Genomic DNA, 20,837 nt, shown 5'->3' on the forward strand with positions numbered 1-20,837 from the left:
GTCAAATTACCGCCCAATAAGCCTGACCTCAATTGTAGGCAAATTACTAGAGTCAATTATAGCTGAGATTATAAGAAGCCATCTCGATAAGCATAGCTTGATTAATGATACTCAGCATGGATTCACAAGAGGCCGGTCTTGTCTAACTAATTTATTAACTTTCTTCAGTAAAGCTTTTGAGGCTGTTGACCACGATAAAGAATTTGATATTATTTACTTAGATTTTAGTAAGGCATTTGATAGAGTTCCGCACCAAAGACTGTTGAAGAAAGTAGCAGCTCATGGCATTGGGGGAAGGGTGCTCTCGTGGATCAAATCATGGCTCACAGACAGGAAGCAGAGTGTGTCCATAAATGGGGTTAAATCCGAGTGGGGATCAGTAACAAGTGGCGTTCCACAGGGATCAGTCTTGGGCCCGTTGTTGTTTATAATATATATCAATGATCTTGATGAAGGAATTACTAGTGATATGAGCAAATTCGCCGATGACACGAAGATAGGTAGGATAATTGATTCAAATGTAGATGTTAGGGAACTTCAGGAGGATTTAGACAAACTCTACTCTTGGTCAGAAAAGTGGCAGATGCAGTTCAATGTAGATAAATGCAAGGTTCTGAAGCTCGGGAGTGTCCATAACCCTGGCACTTATAAGTTAAATGTAGAACTTAGCCATACAGATTGCGAAAAGGACTTGGGGGGGTTATGGTAAGCAGCAACCTTAAACCAAGACAGCAATGCCTAAGCGTACGTAATAAGGCAAATAGATTACTGGGATTTATATCAAGAAGTGTAAGCAACAGAAATCCAGAGGTCATACTGCAGCTTTATACATCATTAGTAAGGCCTCACCTAGATTATGCAGCTCAATTCTGGTCTCCATATTACAGAATGGACATAAATTCGTTAGAAAACATTCAGCGTAGGATGACTAAATTAATACATAGCATTAGAAATCTTCCTTATGATGAAAGATTGAAGACTCTTAAGTTACATTCACTTGTTAGACGAAGAATGAGGGGAGACCTGATCGAAGTGTATAAGTGGAAGACAGGTATTAATAAAGGGGATATTAACAAGGTCTTGAGGATATCTCTCCAAGAGAGAACCCGCAGTAATGGATTTAAATTAGATAAGTTTAGATTTAGAAAGGACATAGGAAAGTATTGGTTTGGAAATAGGGTAGTTGATGAGTGGAACAGTCTACCTAGTTGGGTTATTGAGGCTAGGACTTTGAGTAGTTTCAAATTTAGGTTGGATAAGTACATGAGTGGGAGGGGTTGGATTTGAGTGGGATTGCACATCAGAGCTTATTTCATGGGTAGCATTGAAAATTGGGTTGGGCAAATGTTTGTTAGTGGGATGAATTGTAAAGGACCTGCCTAGTATGGGCCAACAGGCCTGCTGCAGTGCTCCTCCTTTCTTATGTTCTTATGTTCTAACTCCAGGAGGATTTGGCAAATGAAGTTCAATGTGGATAAGTGTAAGGTACTAGTCCTTGGTAATGAAAATAATCCTCTAAGCTATAAACTAGGTGAAGTAAAGCTTGATCATACATTATGTGAAAAAGATTTGGGAGTCATGGTAAGCAGAAATCTAAAGCCAAGACAGTAGTGTCTAAGTGTGCACAACAAGGCTAACAAGGCCTTGTAAACACTGCCTGCAAGTGGGAATAGCCACTGGTGGCAGATAATAAACGTTCGTCCAAGGCTGGGCTTAATCGCGTACTGTTAACGATTGTTTAATCGTCATGGAAAATCACCCGACACAAGTCTATGGCACCTCGGCGGGAACACGGGAAAATGGAGTGTCTAATGACAAGTGGCGCATTATTATTATTATTATTATTATTATCCATCGATCGCTCTATGGCAAGTCACGGCGGCAGCGGCGGCCACTGGAAACAGCTAACTTTCGTTCTTACTGTTGTATGGAATAGGGTAGTAGCACACTGTTAATGTAGCCAATTTCGCTAAATAAAAAAAATACCCGTGCTGGACTCAGTGGTGAGACTTATCAATGATTCAACAAGTACACTGCATTTGCGGTCTTGATCATTTACAAACGGTGGGTGGCAGCTCCATCTTCTGACCAGATTCTCGTCGATGAGGCTCAACCTGCTTCACCTCCACCATCGTAAGATGTGTTATTCGCTCCATCACAACATTTTTATGCTGTTTCATCATAATTTTTATTTTGGCTATCAAAACACGTTTCTTGAAAAACAACTATAGTATATCTGCTCCACCGGCGTGATTTTTTCAATTTAACACTGACAACTATGGCTAATGGCTGCCAGTCATCAGTCATCTGGCCAATGGTTACCACATTCCTATGTCAATGGACACTATTGTCTATAAATCTGGCACGCCAGTGGCTGCTTCTTACCACCTCAGCCATAGCACCAATGGCTACCACATTCGCAAATATGTTAGCAGACCGGTTGCTGCTTGCCACTGCCTCGCCAGAAGGCCAACATCACCAGTGAAAGGCACATCATATGACAGACCCATGTCAGATGATTTCTCACTGACGAATGCAATAACATTCAATATCAAGTAATATAATAATTCCACTCTATGTAACAATTATGTTGACGTTACTACTGCCTCTGATATACCTGAGACTGCATCCCGCAAAAGAACTGGTTAACCAGGCTGACCTGGAGAGGGCAGAGAAATCTTTGATATTCCTGGACATGTTATACACTGCAAACACTGCCCAGCATCTTTATAAACGTTGCAATGTAAATAATAAAAGCTTGAGACCTAGGACAGCAGACTAACGTAACTGTTTAAGTTACTGGATAAATGTTAAGGCGCAAACCTGCCAAGTTTATTTAAACTGAGACTCTCATCCTCGGCAACAACCTCAGTGCGGGAACGTTCTGTTACATACTTGTTAACCAGGGTATACCTGGTTCTAGTTCCAGGAGTCATCGCCTCCGTGATCCGCCCTCACACCAAGCTTCCTAAATAAGTAACGAAATATTACGGGAATAAAAACTACTAAGAAATACACAGGATAACTGTAAGGAAAAGACTGTACGTTTAAACTGCCAGCTAGTTAGATTTAAATCCTATTAACTGCACGAAGACCATTAAGGCCGCAGATTCACAACAGCAGCCCTACGTTACGCGTGTCTGTCTGCCACGGGTTCAGATTATTTTCCAGTACCTCAGCAGTGGTCGTACGTCAGGCTCCGCTCACAATCCCCCCCTACACACACACACACACACACTGCTGCAACTTGTCTTCCACCAGACTATCTTTCAACTTAAACAGCGTGCGCAGGTAGGGACATAAACGTTTTACCGAATTACAATATATTCCGCAGTGCCAGACGTAAGCCGTCTGGCACTGCGGAAATATATTTTTGTAGAAATTAACCAGATCTAAACAATTTACCTGCGTCTATGTATTATTTATTTTACGGTAGCATATGCTGATTAATATTATCTTAAATCTGCTTTAATTTACCACCAGTAAATAAAGGAGAGTAAAGGCTTGTAACAGCTTGCAAGAACGCAGTCATTCAATATGTTATGAGTCAAACACTTCTTATTATTGGGCTCGAAGACGAGCCACACGTACACCAGAATTTGGGTTGGGATTATCCCATACCACAACGAAACTACATTTTATTACTGTTCATCCTTATGTGGGACAGAGTGGTAAATGACAGTAAGATGCGCTTAACCTGAACCTTGAATGACACATGGTGAGTGCTACGCATCCTTCACCAAGCGTGTACTTAACTTCACGAGTTACAACTATCTGCATTCTAAGAGTAAGATTCTGGGCCCAGCCTTCTACTCTTGTTCGATATCCTGTTGTTGTCGCTACCTATAGCTTCCCAGCGCCCCCCCCCTCCCCCTCACCAATTATAGCTAGCGGCACATATATAAGAATGGAAGGAAAAAATATCCAAAATTCAAGATGACATTTCTGGGTTATCCTAGGTAATTTACACCATGTATGATAATTGTACTTGTGTGTACTTGTGCCTAAATAAACTTACTTTCCATTTTTTTTTTAAATTCAGAACTCGAGCGCGGCGGAGCGGTGAAGGGCAGGACCCAGGCGCTGGACGGGATTGGGGTTGGGCTGGGCGGGGTCGGTTTGGGTAGGATAGATTAGAGGTAGGGTTGGGACTGGGTGGGATCTGGCGGGACTAGGGTGGGGTGTAGTGGGGGCCAGGCAGGACAGATTCACATAAACATGAGCTTACACAGAACCAAAGAGTAATAAACAAAACCATTTTAATTACAACGTGAACATCATACATAAGCAAGATTAATAAACATCTGTCTTACAACTCCTTACACTACATATTTTTTTTTGTAACGCTGATGATACAAAAGAAACTTTACATATTCGTAACATCAAGACTGGAGCCAGTGGTCACCCATTTCCATTGAAGAGATGTAACATGGTACCTCTTCAAGAAGTGATAAATGGTTTAAAAAACCGACAAGTTGAAGACTGAGTCACTTATTCAACATATGGGAATCTTTACTGAGGAAACGTTTCGCCACACAGTGGCTTCATCAGTCCAATACAAATCAGAAGGGTGTACGGAGAGGAGTTTGAGGTAATCAGTCCCTCAGCCTGGAGTCGATGTCTTCAGTCCATCAGTCTTGTAGAAAGTACAGCATAGGGCCGTAGACGTGTCTTAAATACTGTAGTCAGGTGAGACGAAGCAGGAGGCGGGGGGGGGGGCCATAGTGGTACCATCCACTAACTACTGTGTGGCGAAACGTTTCCTCACTAAAGATTCCCATATGTTGCATAAGTGTCTCAATCTTCACCTCTTCAAGAAGCTGGAAGTTCCTCGTTCCGGCTCAGGTGGATTGTGATGACTACACTGGTCGCACCAACAGTCTGTTAATCTGGCCATCAATCAGGAGACCGTGTCTGGGTCTGGTCCGCTGAGGCGGTGACTCCTGGAATCACCTTCAAGTATCCTACCGGTAATCTCTATCAACGTGATAACTTTACGTAATACATTTAGCAGCATATAACGAACAGATTACCACCTTTTACGCGTTTATGACAAAATTATTTATTCTTTCTTCCATGTCTTCTGATTTATAATTTCTTCAATGTCTTCTGATTTTTTTTTCTCGCTCACTTGTAATTTGAGAATTGTTGAGAATGGCCCGAAAATTCGTATAAAGTTTCTGGTATGTAGGTTATTTGGGAATTATTCCAGCTACTTCTTACTCTTTTATATTTAATTTTTTTTTTGTAGCTTCAAGGTGGGACGGACACATACATGGTAGGAAATGGTTGGTGTGCAGTGAGTCTGCCTAACATGGGCCAGTAAGTTTACTTTATCGTCCTCAGTCTATGTTTTGCTCCGTGATGTTGGATCCACACAATCGCCTATGACTCGTTCCGCAGACAACCAGTTGTCCAGACTCAATGTAGACTGTGCTTCCGTACGTGGTGTTAACTGTCTGGTGTTTGGGTGGAAAACCCTGGCAGAACCTGTGATCACTTGGTCACTACGAGCGAGTCACGCTCCTCCTACCCTCTCCAGCTCAACTTGCAAGACAATAGGTGTTGCTGCTAGTAGTTCTCTCGCTGTTTCTCTCCTCTGCTAGACACTAGTTTAGACTTTATCTTCAGATAACCAAAATGTAGAGCGAAAGCCTTGCGTTGTCATCTCTCTTTTCTATGTGGTCTTGATATCTTCTCTACGAACCTCCACTATCACCTTATCTTACAGGCACACACACCACACGCAACCATTCCTCCCATGACTCACTCCCTCTCATCCCCTACCTCCACTCTACACCTCTATCCCCCCTTCCCACCTCTTTCTCTCTTTCATCATCGTTCACCCTTCCCCTAACATTGACATCCTTCCCATAAGCTATGCTGATGACACCATGATCCATACAACAGGGCATTAGAAGACGAGTACCATTCCTAATGAAGTTTAAGCAATATGAAATCGATTAGGCCTCATATCTTCCTCTAAAACAAAGATATTGACAAGCAAACGACATCCCCTACCCATCTGTTTGCAGGGTGAAAAACATTAGCTACGTTCAGTATTAGAGATATCAATAAATCCACTATACCACAACTAAGTAAGAAATGCAAAGATAGGCTGGTAGCGTACATTACCTCTCATGAGGCCAGCACACCGAGTCAGCACACCGTATAGCGGGAGCATCGTCACCATGCCCAGCCCTTCTAGGGCAGGGTAGGTGCCTGAGCCAGAGCTTTCAGCTCACAAGACTGTCATTCCCATTAGCCCCCTTAGGGCGGGGAATGGCAGACCAGAGAGCTTCTCCCTACGAGCCCCTTGAGGGCGGGGAATGTGGCTAGGCCTGGGGACAGTTGGTCCCGGAGATGAGGGGTACGATCGACACCATGCCCAGCCCTTCTAGGGCAGGGTTGGTGCCTGAGCCCGAGCTTGTAGCTCACAAGATGAGGGGGTACTTGTGCCTCCTCCCATGGAAGACTTAGGTCTCAGACACTCCCTAGACAGGGAGCCAGTGCCGGGCCACCACTTGGAAAAGGCCCGGGCCGGGAGAATACCGGCGAATCTTTTAACAACAACAACAAAGATAGGCTAAATGCTCTCAAAGCTGTTGCTGGCTACAACCTCAACTATGGTGCTAATGTGAGAATAGTGAAATTGATGTATATAACCTATGTTAGGTCCTTAATTGATTATGCTGCTCCCATGTTGATATTAACTAAGGAAAGTTTATATCTTCTTGGAGATTTACCGTGTCCTCGATGGATGATACTCTCATGCAGATCCTAGTATTGTTTGCAAAGGATGATACGGTGCTATGGTTTACATCTCCGTCTATGTCTGATATGAGGATGAGGAACAAGATGGAGGCGAGTACTATGCCTAATGGAACAGAGCTCTTCACTATGGCAGCTTCCGATTTAACTCTGTTGACCACTACTCTGTGTTCGATTGGTTAGAAAGTTGAAGATCCATCTGCCCACTTTGCCAGTTATACCTTTAGCACGCATTGTGTGTGCTGTTACACCATGATTGCACTTGTCAAAGGCTTTTGCAAAATCTGTGTATACTCAATCTGCATTCTGTTTGTTTTCCAGTGCATCCAAGTAGTTCCGAGAGGCAAGAGCGACCTGCTCTGAACCCATGTTGCCCTGGATTGTGCTACTGTTGGGAATTCAAGTGGTTTGCAATCCTGCTTCTTAGAACTCTTTCAAAGATTCTTATGATGTGGGACGTTAGAGCTATTGGTCTATAGTTCTTAGCTATTGCTTTGCTGCCAACTTTATAGAGTGGGGCTATATCAGTTGCTTTTAGTGACTGTGGAATCTCACCTGTGCCTATGCTCCTTCTCCATAGCATACTTCGGGCCCGCGAATGGTGTGTAACACCATTATTAATATGAAGCCATCATTACCAATTTTCAGCTATTTGAACTACGGGTGGGATTCAGTATCGGTGAGAAACTTGCCGATACCAACGCATACTTTTAACATAGTAAACATTATTTTGAAAATAGAAAAAAATATACAAAATATATCGGTATTGACAAAAATCTAGTATCGGGCCATCTCCGATCTGAACAACTGTTATTATCTACCTACCTGGAGGTTATTCCGGGGACCAACGCCCCCGCGGCCCGGTCCACGACCAGGCCTCCCGATGGATCACGGTCTGATCAACCAGGCTGTTACTACTGGCCGCATTTAGTCCAACGTACGAACCACAGCCCGGGTGATCCGGCACTGACTTTAGGTATCTGTCCAGCTCCCTCTTGAAGGCAGCCAGGGGCCTATTGGTAATTCCCCTTATGCTTGGTGAGAGGCTGTTGAACAGTCTTGGGCCCCGGACACTTATGGTGTTTTCTCTTAGTGTACCAATGGCGCCCCTACTTTTAATTGGGGGTATTTTGCATCGCCTGCCCAGTCTTTTACTTTCGTAGGGAGTGATTTCTGTGTGCAGTTTCGGGACCATTCCTTCTAGGATTTTCGAAGTGTGATGTACTCCAACGAGTACAAGTCAAGTGCTTCCAAGCATTCCCAGGAGTTCAGGTGCTTGATAGAACTTATACGTGCAGTAAAGGTTCTCTGTACACTCTCTAGATCTGCAATTTCACCTGCTTTGAACAGGGATGTTAATGTACAGCAGTATTCCAGTCTAGAGAGAACAAGTGATTTGAAAAGGATCATTGGCTTGGCATCTCTCGTTTTGAACTTTCTCATTATCCATCCTATCGATAATAATTTGCAGTTGACGTGACTAATTTATCCTCATATTACAAATATAGCAATTACAATATAATTAACAGAATTCTAAGTACATTGGTTGCAGTCTAACCCACATCAACAATCTGTTTCAAGTCACAGGTTGTGAGTCGCAAAAAAAATTTGACATGAGGAAAAATATCCTCTCTGTTTAGGCCGAGAAATTTGTTACTAAAACTCCTTAAGCATGGCAAGATGAGCCAGCGTTGACAGGCTGGACGCACATCCATTGGCTGACCATATTCTAACGCTACCACAATTATAACCACCATAATTAAAAACACTACCACAATATAAATCAACCACCAACATAATTATAGCAACTAGCAACACCATCGCAACACCAACCACCATTGTTAGTCCCACCCACACCCTATCAATTTATATTAACGACGTCTGCCCTGACACGCCGAATATTTTTAGCAGAAAACCAGTTGAATCCCTGGGCCACTCCCTGCTGCACACCCTCATACATTCATCACCTTGAGTGTATATTTTCAGTGTACATTCAGAGCAGTATACACTGCTCTTTACTTTCCTGCGTGCTTCTTAACAGTTCTTATTCGTGTTACATTTCCTTTACAATTTATAAGGCCTGGTCTGAGACCGGTGATGATCCTCACCATCATTAAAAGATGATAGAGCCCATTACACATTCCTAACCTTGAAGGTGACGCTCACTCCTATGGGGGACCTCATTTGAGAGCTCTCAGACCTGAGTTTGAAGCGTCTCGTCTTTTTTTTTCCAACATTATACGAAGATGCGAGTGTAGTCTTAATGATGGATGAAAATGGCGCATTGCTACTAATAGTAAAGAAGTCATGCGATACCTACCAAGCTTTTATTGGAACATTTCTATCCGTGTAGAGCTTTACTAAATCATGATGATTTGATAAAGCTCTACACTGAGCAAACCGTTTTCCCAAGTAGAGAGAGAATGATACTTAAACCTATTTTTGCTAAAATTTACAAAGTCGGGTAACATTCTTGTTAAACATGTATAATAATAATACAAGTGTTAGACAGACATATATATAATATTTAAGGAATAGCTTGCAATATAAACAGACATATACTCACGAAATCGTAATACCACGATTGCAAACAAACTACGGTACGTGTGGGGTTAGAACCCATATAAAGTGAGTCGCAAAACTCCAGGCACTGGCTTATGCACTGGCCTGGAGTTTTACAACTCACTTGCCATGGGTTCTAACCTCACCCGTACCGTGGTTTGTCAAACTGATGTAAGAGCCAGGTTTAGGCGAGGTTACAAGTGCGTCTGGAAATTTGACATATACACAAATATGTCAAGGTATTATATATATAATATATATATATATATATATATATATATATATATATATATATATATATATATATATATATATATATATAAACAATATACGAGACATTTTAAGCAAATACCCTAAATTTGCTTGTAATAGATGAAACATAAATTGTGGATATGTAACTATATGTACTCCTATTAACGCTTGTACCGTCCACACATGAACATCAAAATGGTATACAATACCGACAGGTTGTTAGGTAAGACACATATGCAACAGTTAGACAACTTTATTCCGAAACGTTTCGCCTACACAGTAGGCTTCTTCAGTCGAATACAGAAAGTAGGCAGGAACAGATAGTTCCTGACTATGGAACTGAACTTCTCCAGGCCGAGGGACTGACAACCTCAAATTCTACGACTTTAAGGGTGATGGACTGATTACATCGTCTTCACATCTCTACTGTTCCTGCCTACTTTCTGTATTCGACTGAAGAAGCCTACTGTGTAGGCGAAACGTTTCGGAATAAAGTTGTCTAACTGTTGCATATGTGTCTTACCTAACAACCTGTCGGTATTGTATACCATTTTGATGTTCATCTTGTCAGACACTGCAACACGTGGCATCTTGGTACAGAAAACACCTTGGACAAGCTTTTCAAGTGAGAAGTGTTGGATCTGAGAGGGACATGACCTCTCAGTGGCCTCTCACTACTACTACTACTACTACTACTAGTACTACCCTGCACCTCTCCTTCCGACAGTATTTAAGTCTCCGCACTGTCGCTTGATCTTCAGATAGTTCCTGACTATGGAACTGAACTTCTCCAGGCCGAGGGACTGACAACCTCAAATTCTACGACTTTAAGGGTGATGGACTGATTACATCGTCTTCACATCTCTACTGTTCCTGCCTACTTTCTGTATTCGACTGAAGAAGCCTACTGTGTAGGCGAAACGTTTCGGAATAAAGTTGTCTAACTGTTGCATATGTGTCTTACCTAACAACCGTCCACACATGATGGATATGGGATACACAGTATACTAGGCGCCTCGGCGGCAAAATAAAAAATCTAAATCTTCATCATGCAAGGCTCTTGCCCTGTTTTAAAGAGATAAATGTACAACAACATATTTTAGGAACAACTTACAATGCCAAAAAACAATCAAAACGAAAAAGGCAAGTCTCTATGCCCTATTTTTAAGAGACAAAGGTACGTACACATAGGAACAATTTACAAAGGCAAAGTACTCTTGTAAACAAAATATATAAGACTGCCCAATTTCAATAATACTCCGTGTAAAGGTCAACGACCACATTCCTGTATAAGTTTCGTCTATTTGTTGACAATATTTGCAAATGAAGCAGCAGAACTAAGCCACAACATTCCATGACAAGGACGAGGCGTGGTGGTGTTTTTTCTCGTTAGGAAACGTAACATCTGATACAGCTCTAGCAGCTGGCCCCTTCAAGCATCCGTTGCCTTACCTCATCTAGGTTTTACACCCTATTTAACTAAAAGAAAGGCTCACCAAACAGTACATAATGTCTTAAGAACAGCAACATGCAGAGGAGGAGGAGGACTACGACGACGAAGTGGTGGTGTACAGAGGTGCGTCACTGAGTCGGACACTAACACCCTTGCACACAAAAACTATGACCCAAGTCTTCGCCGACTACTGCAGGGGTAATGGCAAGATGGAAAGCAGAGGAGAGCCAGGGAGGAAGAAAAGGAAAACCGGGGGAATGGGAGGAAAAGGGAAGGCAGGGAGTGAGAGAAGGGAAGGCAGGGAGTGAAAGGAAGGTGGGACAGGATTTTTCTGTTATCTGTTAGTGGTTCTGGGGATTATCATCGCAACGGCCAGATCTCACACTAGGGCCCTTTACCAGCCACTCCTAGGAAAAATGCGAATTTCGAAATGCATTTCCTATGAGTGGATAGAGTATCTCAATGTAAGGGAAACGATCCCATATAAATGGATTTCTAAAAATAAGTTTCCATTCAACTGCCAGTATTCGACGACCATGTGTAAGTGGTCCTGCCCGGTAAAGGGTGTCAAATTTTGAATGTTACAAATTTGCAATTGTCAATAAAACACCAAATAAGTATTTTTCTAATTTATTACACAAATAGACAATATCAAAAACATAAATGGAACTTGTTTCCAAACATTTTGTAAGTATACAAAAATATAAAAATGAACCAAAGAGCAACATGGACACACTGCAAAGGGATAAAACTTTCAAGTCTCATATTCCTGATTATTATTATTATTATTATTATTATTATTATAATCAAGGGGGAAGCGCTAAACCCGGAGGATTATACAGCATCTGGGGGGGATGTGGAAGGCATTCAGGCTTAATTCGGGGAACTGGAGCACGATCACTACGTGCTACAATGAAAGGCTATGAAGCAATTTCTTTCCTTCTTGATGGATAGATTTACTTTACATATGGTACAGGAAAATGAGGATGTGGTATGATTTTTCTTTGTCAGGGTACTCCTCGATCATAATGCCTTTCTTTTTCTGGGCTAATTTAGGCTTTTTGGATGGCCTATATTCCTGCTCATCACTTGACACCTCTGCATCCGGTGGCAAGTATTCACCACCATTGTCAAGCAATTGCAGGTCATCTGGCTCTGGATCTGAGTCACTTTCCTTCAAATCGCAGACATATTTAGACTTCATTTGGAGGGCTCACCATAAAACAACTTTTCATTGATCTGAAAGGACAATAAAAACTTTCTGTACACACCCAGACCACTACAGAATTCATACATGCATTAGAAATGTTTTTAGAAATATTTATTTACGGAAATTGCTAACTAGGCCTTGACGGGCGAGACCACGTGTGCTTGGTCATTTTTCTTTGCACTTTTTTCAATTGCATAGTGCACTCATATTATGCTTCACACAGACTTTACATATATATCAAAATATGGCTAAACTATTCATTTATGCACTAGACACAAAAATCAGTACTTACAGACATTGCAGAGGGTAAAATCCAAGAGTATACGAGTGCCACTGAAAAAAAAACGGCTTTCAGCGACACCAAGCTAGAAGTGTTTACATTTTGGTCTCTCAACCAATGGGAAGCGATCAGACGCCATTGCCACTTAGCTGGAGCGACTCACAGAAGGCTTGCGATTGGTCAGAAATAGAGAACAGGAACCCAGGTGCACAGTGGGAGTTTGAAGACATGCTAAAAAAAAACTGCATTTAAGACCAAGCACACTCTGTCTTGCCTGGTAAAGGGCAAGTATACACAAATACAGTTACACTGATTATCATACATAGCAGCATATGTGTAGAGAACATAGGATAACCCAAAAAAGTCAGTGATTTATTTCCACTGGGGTCCTTGTGGTAATTATGTATTTAAAAGTTTAAAACAGGTAAATATTTTAACTATTTAAAAGCATTTATACTAAAAGGCATACTAGGGGAGAGGTAAAATTTTCATACAAGAAATCACTCTCCACTCTTTCTGTAGCCTTATTCATGAGGTACATTTTGGCCCTCCTCTTGAACTGGCTTATGGTATGGCAGGCTTTGACATGTGCAGGCAGTTTATTCCACTTTTATTGTTGTACAGAAAAATGTCTTCAAAGCCTGACTACTGACTCTATGTACTGCAAAGTTGTTCTTCCTTCCCCTAGTTCTTTAATTGCATTGGTTCCCGGCCTTAACAAAACTGGCAGTAAGATATTGGGGACACTTGTTGTGAGCAATTTTATATACGTAATTTAGGTTTAGTTGATTTATTCTGTCTTCATCATTCAGCATGTCCAGTTGTTTTAATTCATTCTTGCCTACAAGCTCTCATGGAACCAGGTCCAGAATGAATCTCACCATTTTGTTCTGGACGATTTGTAGCCTACCTTTCATTTTTTTTTTGTCAAGGAAGAGTACCATGAAGAGCAAGAGTCTATAATACCTGTATAAGAGCCAGATATATCTGTAGAGGAACTCGAGTCTGGCATTCGCTTTCTTTACTACATTGTTCCCTATTACTTCTGACATGCCTGGGTCAAAGAGGATTCCCAGATATTTCACTGAATTTACTGTAATAATAGGTTCCCATTACACTGGGCATAAAAATTATTTACCCTTTTCAATTTATGTTTCGTGCTAAAGAGTATGGCTTCCGTTTTTCCGAGGTGCAGTGATAATTTGTTGTCTACCAACCATTTGCTACAGGACTAATTCTAGTGATAGTACATTAGCAACTTCTTGTGGGTCTTCACCTGATATTAAGAGAGCACTATAATCTTGTATTGTCTACTGTGCCTCTTTCTCCTAAGAACATAGAAATGAAGGAGCGCTGCAATAGGCCTGCTGGCCCATGCCTGATAGGTGAACTCACATCCAACAACACCCATTCATGTACCTGTCAAAACCATAACTGAAACTACTCCAAGTTCCTACCTTATTTGTACATTTCTTTTCAGTGCCTTCACAGGAGAGATTATTGACACACGGGATCAACTCACAAGGTGTTACTTTCGGTGTGCAGATTTGGAACCAGTCCCTCCATTTTTTACCAAGAGTAACCAATATATTTTTCTCTCCTGCTCTCCAGGTAGTACAGTTGAGTAATTTTTTGAGTATTCTCAAAAATTCTTCAATAGGGATAGTAAAAGTTTCCTAATACATTTGTCAGGTATACAATATCTCCAGCACAAAATGGGTTTTAGTTTACAGCACTAGTCCAATCTAGAGTATAAGTACTTCACCGATTAGCATTAACTTGGCATTTCAAACAAACAAATGTATTTTTAATAAAACTGTATAAGAGAGAATGTGTGTATGTATGTATGTAATGAGATTCATCCAGGTAAATGTAATTTTCCATAATTTGCCCGTTGGTCCTTCGAACCGGAGGTAATTAGTTAAGTCATTAATTAGTGAATTAATTACTTAATAATTGTATGTGAAATGATCAACGGGCAAATTATGGAAAATTACATTCACCTGGATGAATCTCATTACATACATACAAGTAAATGGCAACAAAGATAATCATTATTTATCAAAGTTACAGAGACAAGTAGGAATTTTTAGGACACCTAGGTCGCAAAAATGTCCCCCTTCGATACCTACCATCTATCTCTCCACAAGTTGCTCTAGACCTATATTAATTGCAAATGAAATGTACATACACACCAGAAATTCTGGAAAATTTAATAGAAATTTGTGGACTGTATATTAAAATTAATAAATGATTACATATACACATTTATATAACAGAAGGAGAATTTATAATCATAACACTCACCAATTTGTCTGGAGATTACTGTGTATCATACTCAAAAACCTCCCTCTAAATTTATGATGATAATACTGGCCAGAATTACAAACATAATTTAGATAGCTTATCTGAGGTTCCTGGAGCTGTCCTGTACATCGATTTAATACTTAAATTATGCAGAAATGCACATCCAACAATTTCGGCTCCTATTTGAGAGGTGTAAGCCCAATATAACCTCTAGAGCGACGAAAATTCTTAATTTCACTAACGTTTTCTTGGCTCACTCAAAAACGCAATGGCGACTGACCTCTGCGCAGGCACAGAGCTTCCCATTTTTTAAAATATAATTTTTATTAAATACAATATAGGCCATCAATTTACATATAAAATACTGTATTTCCGGAAAATACACACAGTATTTTCCGGAGAATAACATTGCATCATACTTAAAAAAAAAAAAAAAACAGGGCAGTTATGAAATGCATTTCGGGCGTTTCTAGCTTGGCATGTTTTTACATAGCCTATATATTTAATTCTTTTAGTTTTGATAGTAACGTAGTAATGCTTTTTGTATGTTAGTTTTTACTTAAAAATATATAAGAGCAATGTGTGGGCGATATGCTGATGCAGTTAGCTTGACCTCCTATTTTAACATCCACTGAATTATATATGGAATATTATAATGATTCTTTTTATGTACAGTACTAATTATACTGTAGGAACATATCCATATTTTTGTCATCTTGTCATTAATTATTAAACGGATTCAAGTAGTTTAAAAAAATTACTGGAACATTATCAAGTATGCTCCCTGGGATGGCAACTCGTGAAGATCGTCCAATTGTTGTCGATCAATATTAAAAGCAAAAAAAAATCTAACTCAGACAAAATTAAAATACATATTTCAGTCTTTATTAGCTGTAAATGTTACAACACTAACACAACATGGCATCCCTCGTCAATCGTCTTGTCTGAGTATTTTGAGTTCAATTGTGTACAGGTCGGGAGAGGCTTGTCCACTGGGCAGTGATGCCAACCAGTGGAATATCACGTGCGCTCTATATAAGTGGAGACCACAGTCAGTGTGGGTGTGCGCGTGGGCACGAACACCACTGATAACCGTATACAACCCATTCTTGTACCACAAGTGATATTCGTGCAGAGTTGAATGTTTGCTGATGCTGTTCAGCAACCACGTTGCCAGATGTACCGCGGCTTTGTAATTTAAGTTACCCCTCAAGGAAGGTTCCTTGATGTTGGTGAGGGGCTCTTGATTTAGGGAATTGAATCTGTGCTCCAGTTCCCCGAATTAAGCCTGAATGCCTTCCACATCCCCCCCAGGCGCTGTATAATCCACCGGGTTTAGCGCTTCTCCCTTGATTATAATAATAATAATAATGTAATTTAAGTTTTATGTAGCCTATTCAAAGATAAATTAAAGACAATGACATTTAAGAAAATGATGCTAGAAACTTCATGAGAAAATAAATATAATTCAATAAGGATTGGTTGTCGTATGAATTTGTAAGGAGTATAAGTTTTGAGTTGGGCCCAATGACCAAGGGTGACGTGCCCTTCTGAGAACTTCCCGCTCATCATGAACAAGTGCTTGCAGGGGACGGGAAGGGGAAGCCGATACTAAACACCTGACCCCGCATCCTAACAACTTTGAAGAGCAATACTGATTTTTTTATCTCTTGGGCTTTATCATATGTCTTCAGTTTGTATCAATATTACCTCCATCACTGCCTCATCTGAGTTATTTCATTTTTCAACAACCCCGATACTAAAGAAATATTTCCTTACATCACCAAGGCGCATCTGTGTCTGTTTAGCTTCCATCTGTGTCTTCTTGCGTCAAGGTCGACTGGTTCAGTTCCCTCAACCTCTCCTCATAGTGCATTCTTTTCAGTTATAGGACAAGTCTGGCTACAAACCTTTGGACATTTTCGATTCTCTGTGCTAGTCCAGGTGTGGTCTCCACGCTAGGGCTGCGTATTCAATACTGGCCTAACGCAGACGTGCATAAAGTTCTGCAAGATTAATTGTTCAACTTCCTAAATGATGTTCTGAAGTTTACTAGTCTTGCAGATGCTATTGAAGTTATCTAGTTTGTCTAAATCAGGCGATATGTTTGGTGTTATATTTACTCCAGATCCTTTTCCTTCACTGATATTTGCAGCTTGTCTCCGACCATAATGTATTTATTGTGTCCTGTCTATTCTCACCTCCACTCTAAACGACCTTGTTTTTCATTGAATCGAACTCAAGCAGCCACTTCTTGGACTACTTTTGCAGCTTCAGTTTTTTCTTAAACCTTTCATTGTACTTTCATTTTCTTAGCCCTGTCGTTACATCAGCAAACGTATCCCCATAAAACTCAGTCCTTGAGGGGCCCCACTCGTTACTCTCTCTCAATCTGATGTCTCATTATTTACTGTTGTTTTCTTTCAAATACTTACTGGTCCACTGAAGTACTTAATTGCATGACGTACGAAATCCATCCTTTGTCAAGACATATGACAAGGAGACACACCAAACTTTTGTTCTCACACTAATTATACAGTTCATTCTCCTGGAGGCTACCTGGAGGTTATTCCGGGGATCAACGCCCCCGCGGCCCGGTCCATGACCAGGCCTCCCGATGGATCAGGGCCTGATCAACTAGGCTGTTACTGCTGGCCGCACGCAGTCCAACGTACGAGCCACAGCCCGGCTGATCCGGCACTGACTTTAGGTATCTGTCCAGCTCTCTCTTGAAGGCATCCAGGGGTTTATTGGCAATTCCCTAATGCTTGATGGGAGGCTGTTGAACAGTTTTGGGCCCCGGACACTTATGGTGTTTTCTCTTAGTGTACCAATGGCGCCCCTACTTTTTATTGGCGGCATTTTGCATCGCCTGCCCAGTCTTTTACTTTCGTAGGGAGTGATTTCTGTGTGCAGATTTGGGACCATTCCTTCCAAGATTTTCCAAGTGTAGATTATGATATATCTCTCCCTCCTGCGTTCCAACGAGTACAAGTCAAGTGCTTCCAAGCGTTCCCAGTAGTTAAGGTGCTTGACAGAACTTATACGTGCAGTAAAGGATCTCTGTACACTCTCTAGATCTGCGATTTCACCTGCTTTGAATGGAGATGTTAATGTACAGCAGTATTCCAGCCTAGAGAGAACAAGTGATTTGAAAAGGATCATCATGGGCTTGGCATCTCTCGTTTTGAAAGTTCTCATTATCCATCCTATCATTTTCTTTGCACGTGCGATCGTGGCACTGTTGTGATCCTTGAAAGTGAGATCCTCAGACATTACTACTCCCAGGTCCCTTACATTATTTTTCCGCTCTATTGTATGGCCGGAGTCAGTAGTATACTCTGTTCTAGTTATCTCCTCCAGTTTTCCATAACGGATTAGTTGGAATTTGTCCTCATTGAACATCATATTGTTTACCGTTGCCCACTGGAAAACTTTGTTTATATCTTCTTGGAGGTTAACCGCGTCCTCAGCAGATGACAGCCTCATGCAGATCCTAGAATCATCCGCAAAGGATGATACGGTGCTGTGGTGTATATCTCTGTTTATGTCTGATATGAGGATAAGGAATAAGATGGGGGCGAGTACTGTGCCTTGTGGAACAGAGCTCTTCACTATGGCAGCCTCCGATTTAACTCTGTTGACCACTACTCTTTGTGTTCGATTTGTTAGGAAGTTGAAGATCCATCTCCCCACTTTCCCAGTTATTCCTTTAGCACGTATTTTATGGGCTATTACGCCATGATCGCATTTGTCAAATGCTTTTGCAAAGTCTGTGTATATTACATCTGCATTCTGATTTTCTTCCAGTGCATCCAAGGCCATGTCATAGTGATCCAGTAGTTGTGAGAGGCAGGAGCGACCTGCCCTGAACCCATGTTGCCCTGGATTGTGCAGATTTTGGGAATCCAGGTTGGAACGTTTCCTGGTTATTTCGGCCACCTTGTTAAGAACATAAGGATGAAGGAAACTTGCAGTAGGCCTACTGAGCCATGTTAGGTAGGTCCAGTTCACATCCACTCATATACCCGTACAACCTATATTTAAACTTACCCAAAGCTGTCTCCCCTAACGACGCTCCCTGGTTGTTTGTTCCAATCATCTACAACTCGACTGTCAAGCCAGACATATTGCGGCCATTTTTCAATATGCCGATTTGTAGTTAAATATTTTTCATAGGTTTATGTAACCAAGTCGAACCCATCCTAGAAAAAGTATTTGTAAAATTACGGTAAGCGATAAGAAATTGACGGTGGAAAGTAAACGATCTTATTTGGATTATTAAACCGGAGGGTTAGTAACCCAGGATAATCTAAGAAAACCATTCAATCAAGCTTATTTCCACTGGGAGTCCTATGAGTTTCCAGAGGATGCAACTTACAACAGTTGACTAACACCCAGTTATATAATTTACTTCTAAGTCAGCAAGAACAGTAGGTGTAAGGAAATAGGGCCAACGTTTCCATTTGTGCAGACTGAACCCAGGCCTTTCAGATGTTAGCTGAAGGCGCTACAAGCCACGAAAGTAGTAAAATATAAACAGAAGCTTCTCGCACTACGCGCGTTAATTGTACAGATTTCAACCTAGAAAAGTGAAGAGGATGCAGCATCATATAAAATACGGTAGCAAAACTATGCTAATGTTTCAAATTGCACAACATATAAAAAAAAAAAAAAAAAAAAAAAAAGAGTATCTGGGACTGAGCTCAAATGCGTGTGGGTTAGTGTGATACCGTTAGCTCTTAACTTGTTTATTAAAGACCACTAAATATTTAATGAAACTTTCCTAGATTGTATGTATGAAAGCTTTAAAATACTGTTTAGTGTACATTATTATTATAATCACGGGGAAGCGCTAAGCCCGTAGGATTATACAGCGCCTGTGGGGTGGGGGTGGAATGGAAGGTATTCAGGCCTAATTCAATGAACTGGCGCACAGATCCACTTCCCTTGATCAAGAGCCCCTCACCAGGATCAAGGAATCTCCCTTGAGAGGTTAGTGCACCACAGCTACGCAGGTATTATTATTATTATTATAATCAAAAAGAAGCGCTAAGCCACAAGGGCTATACAGCAGCTACGCAGGTAGATAACTGTTTATTAGTAAGTAAGTAAGTAAGTAAGAGAACATCCGTTTTAGTCTACCTGTCTGTCATGGTTCCCACCTGTTGTTTGGGAATAGACAGCTGATCACGATTCATTCTTACTCTTTCCTTCTTGCTCTTCCTTACTCGCCTTCCTTCCTCTTCCCCTATCTGTCTCTGTCTCTCTCTCTCTTACCGATCTAGATTAATTTGGACAAAATAACTGCTTTCTGTACAAGACCCAAACTGAATCTTACAGCTAACCTACACAAACAGTACCACAAAAATCTGCTTGCTTGTTGCCAAAGTTATTTTCTTTACCAAACCAACAAAAAAAGCAACCCTTGAAACAGCAATGACGATACTTCAACCTGCTTTTGAGCTGGGTCATGGGATCTACCTAACCCTTGGCACCTAGGCTATAATTTTATATATTATCAGTAACAGAGCTGCCCCCTTTATTGTTAATAATATGGGTGTGGAGTGCATAATAAACCTGTTAAACTATTAGCAGTATATATTAATGAACTTTCATGTCACTGTCACTTACCATGCGGAAGAAGCTTAGAGATGTGTATTATCTTGGAGGGTATGTATGTTAGCGAGTCATTTTCCTATCAACCTAACCTGTTCATCTCCCACCTTCCTACACGTACAAAAAAAAAAAAACAGTTGGGCAAATTTTTCCAAGTATTATAACCTTCTCCGGTACTGCTACTCCACGATCATTATTTGTGGGTGAACGTTCTAAAAATCACTATTGTTTCATTCTTGTAACGTTTAATTCAGTGTTTCACCATGTTGAGGATGCCCTCATACACCCTACCTCTCACACATCTGGCTCACCACTAAACACGGCAGGACTGGTGAGGTCTGGCTGCTCCCGCTAAGTCAAGGTTGTGGGCCCTGGCTTGCCAG

At 41.0% G+C, this 20,837-nt stretch overlaps 1 protein-coding gene across 6 annotated transcripts in view; it reads right to left on the reverse strand.

Moving 5' to 3' along the window:
• Nucleotides 1-20,767, reverse strand: part of LOC128684888 (KN motif and ankyrin repeat domain-containing protein 1) — a 207,432-nt gene extending 186,665 nt beyond the window's left edge. For all 6 annotated transcript variants that reach the window (XM_070100644.1, XM_070100635.1, XM_070100598.1 and 3 more), the window contains exon 1: nucleotides 20,470-20,767. The gene's annotated coding sequence lies outside the window, so the exon portion shown is untranslated. The remainder of the gene's footprint in view (nucleotides 1-20,469) is intronic.
• Nucleotides 20,768-20,837: the final 70 nt, after the last annotated feature.

Source organism: Cherax quadricarinatus, chromosome 5 (genome assembly GCF_038502225.1).
Source record: "Cherax quadricarinatus isolate ZL_2023a chromosome 5, ASM3850222v1, whole genome shotgun sequence".
NCBI lineage: Eukaryota > Metazoa > Arthropoda > Malacostraca > Decapoda > Parastacidae > Cherax > Cherax quadricarinatus.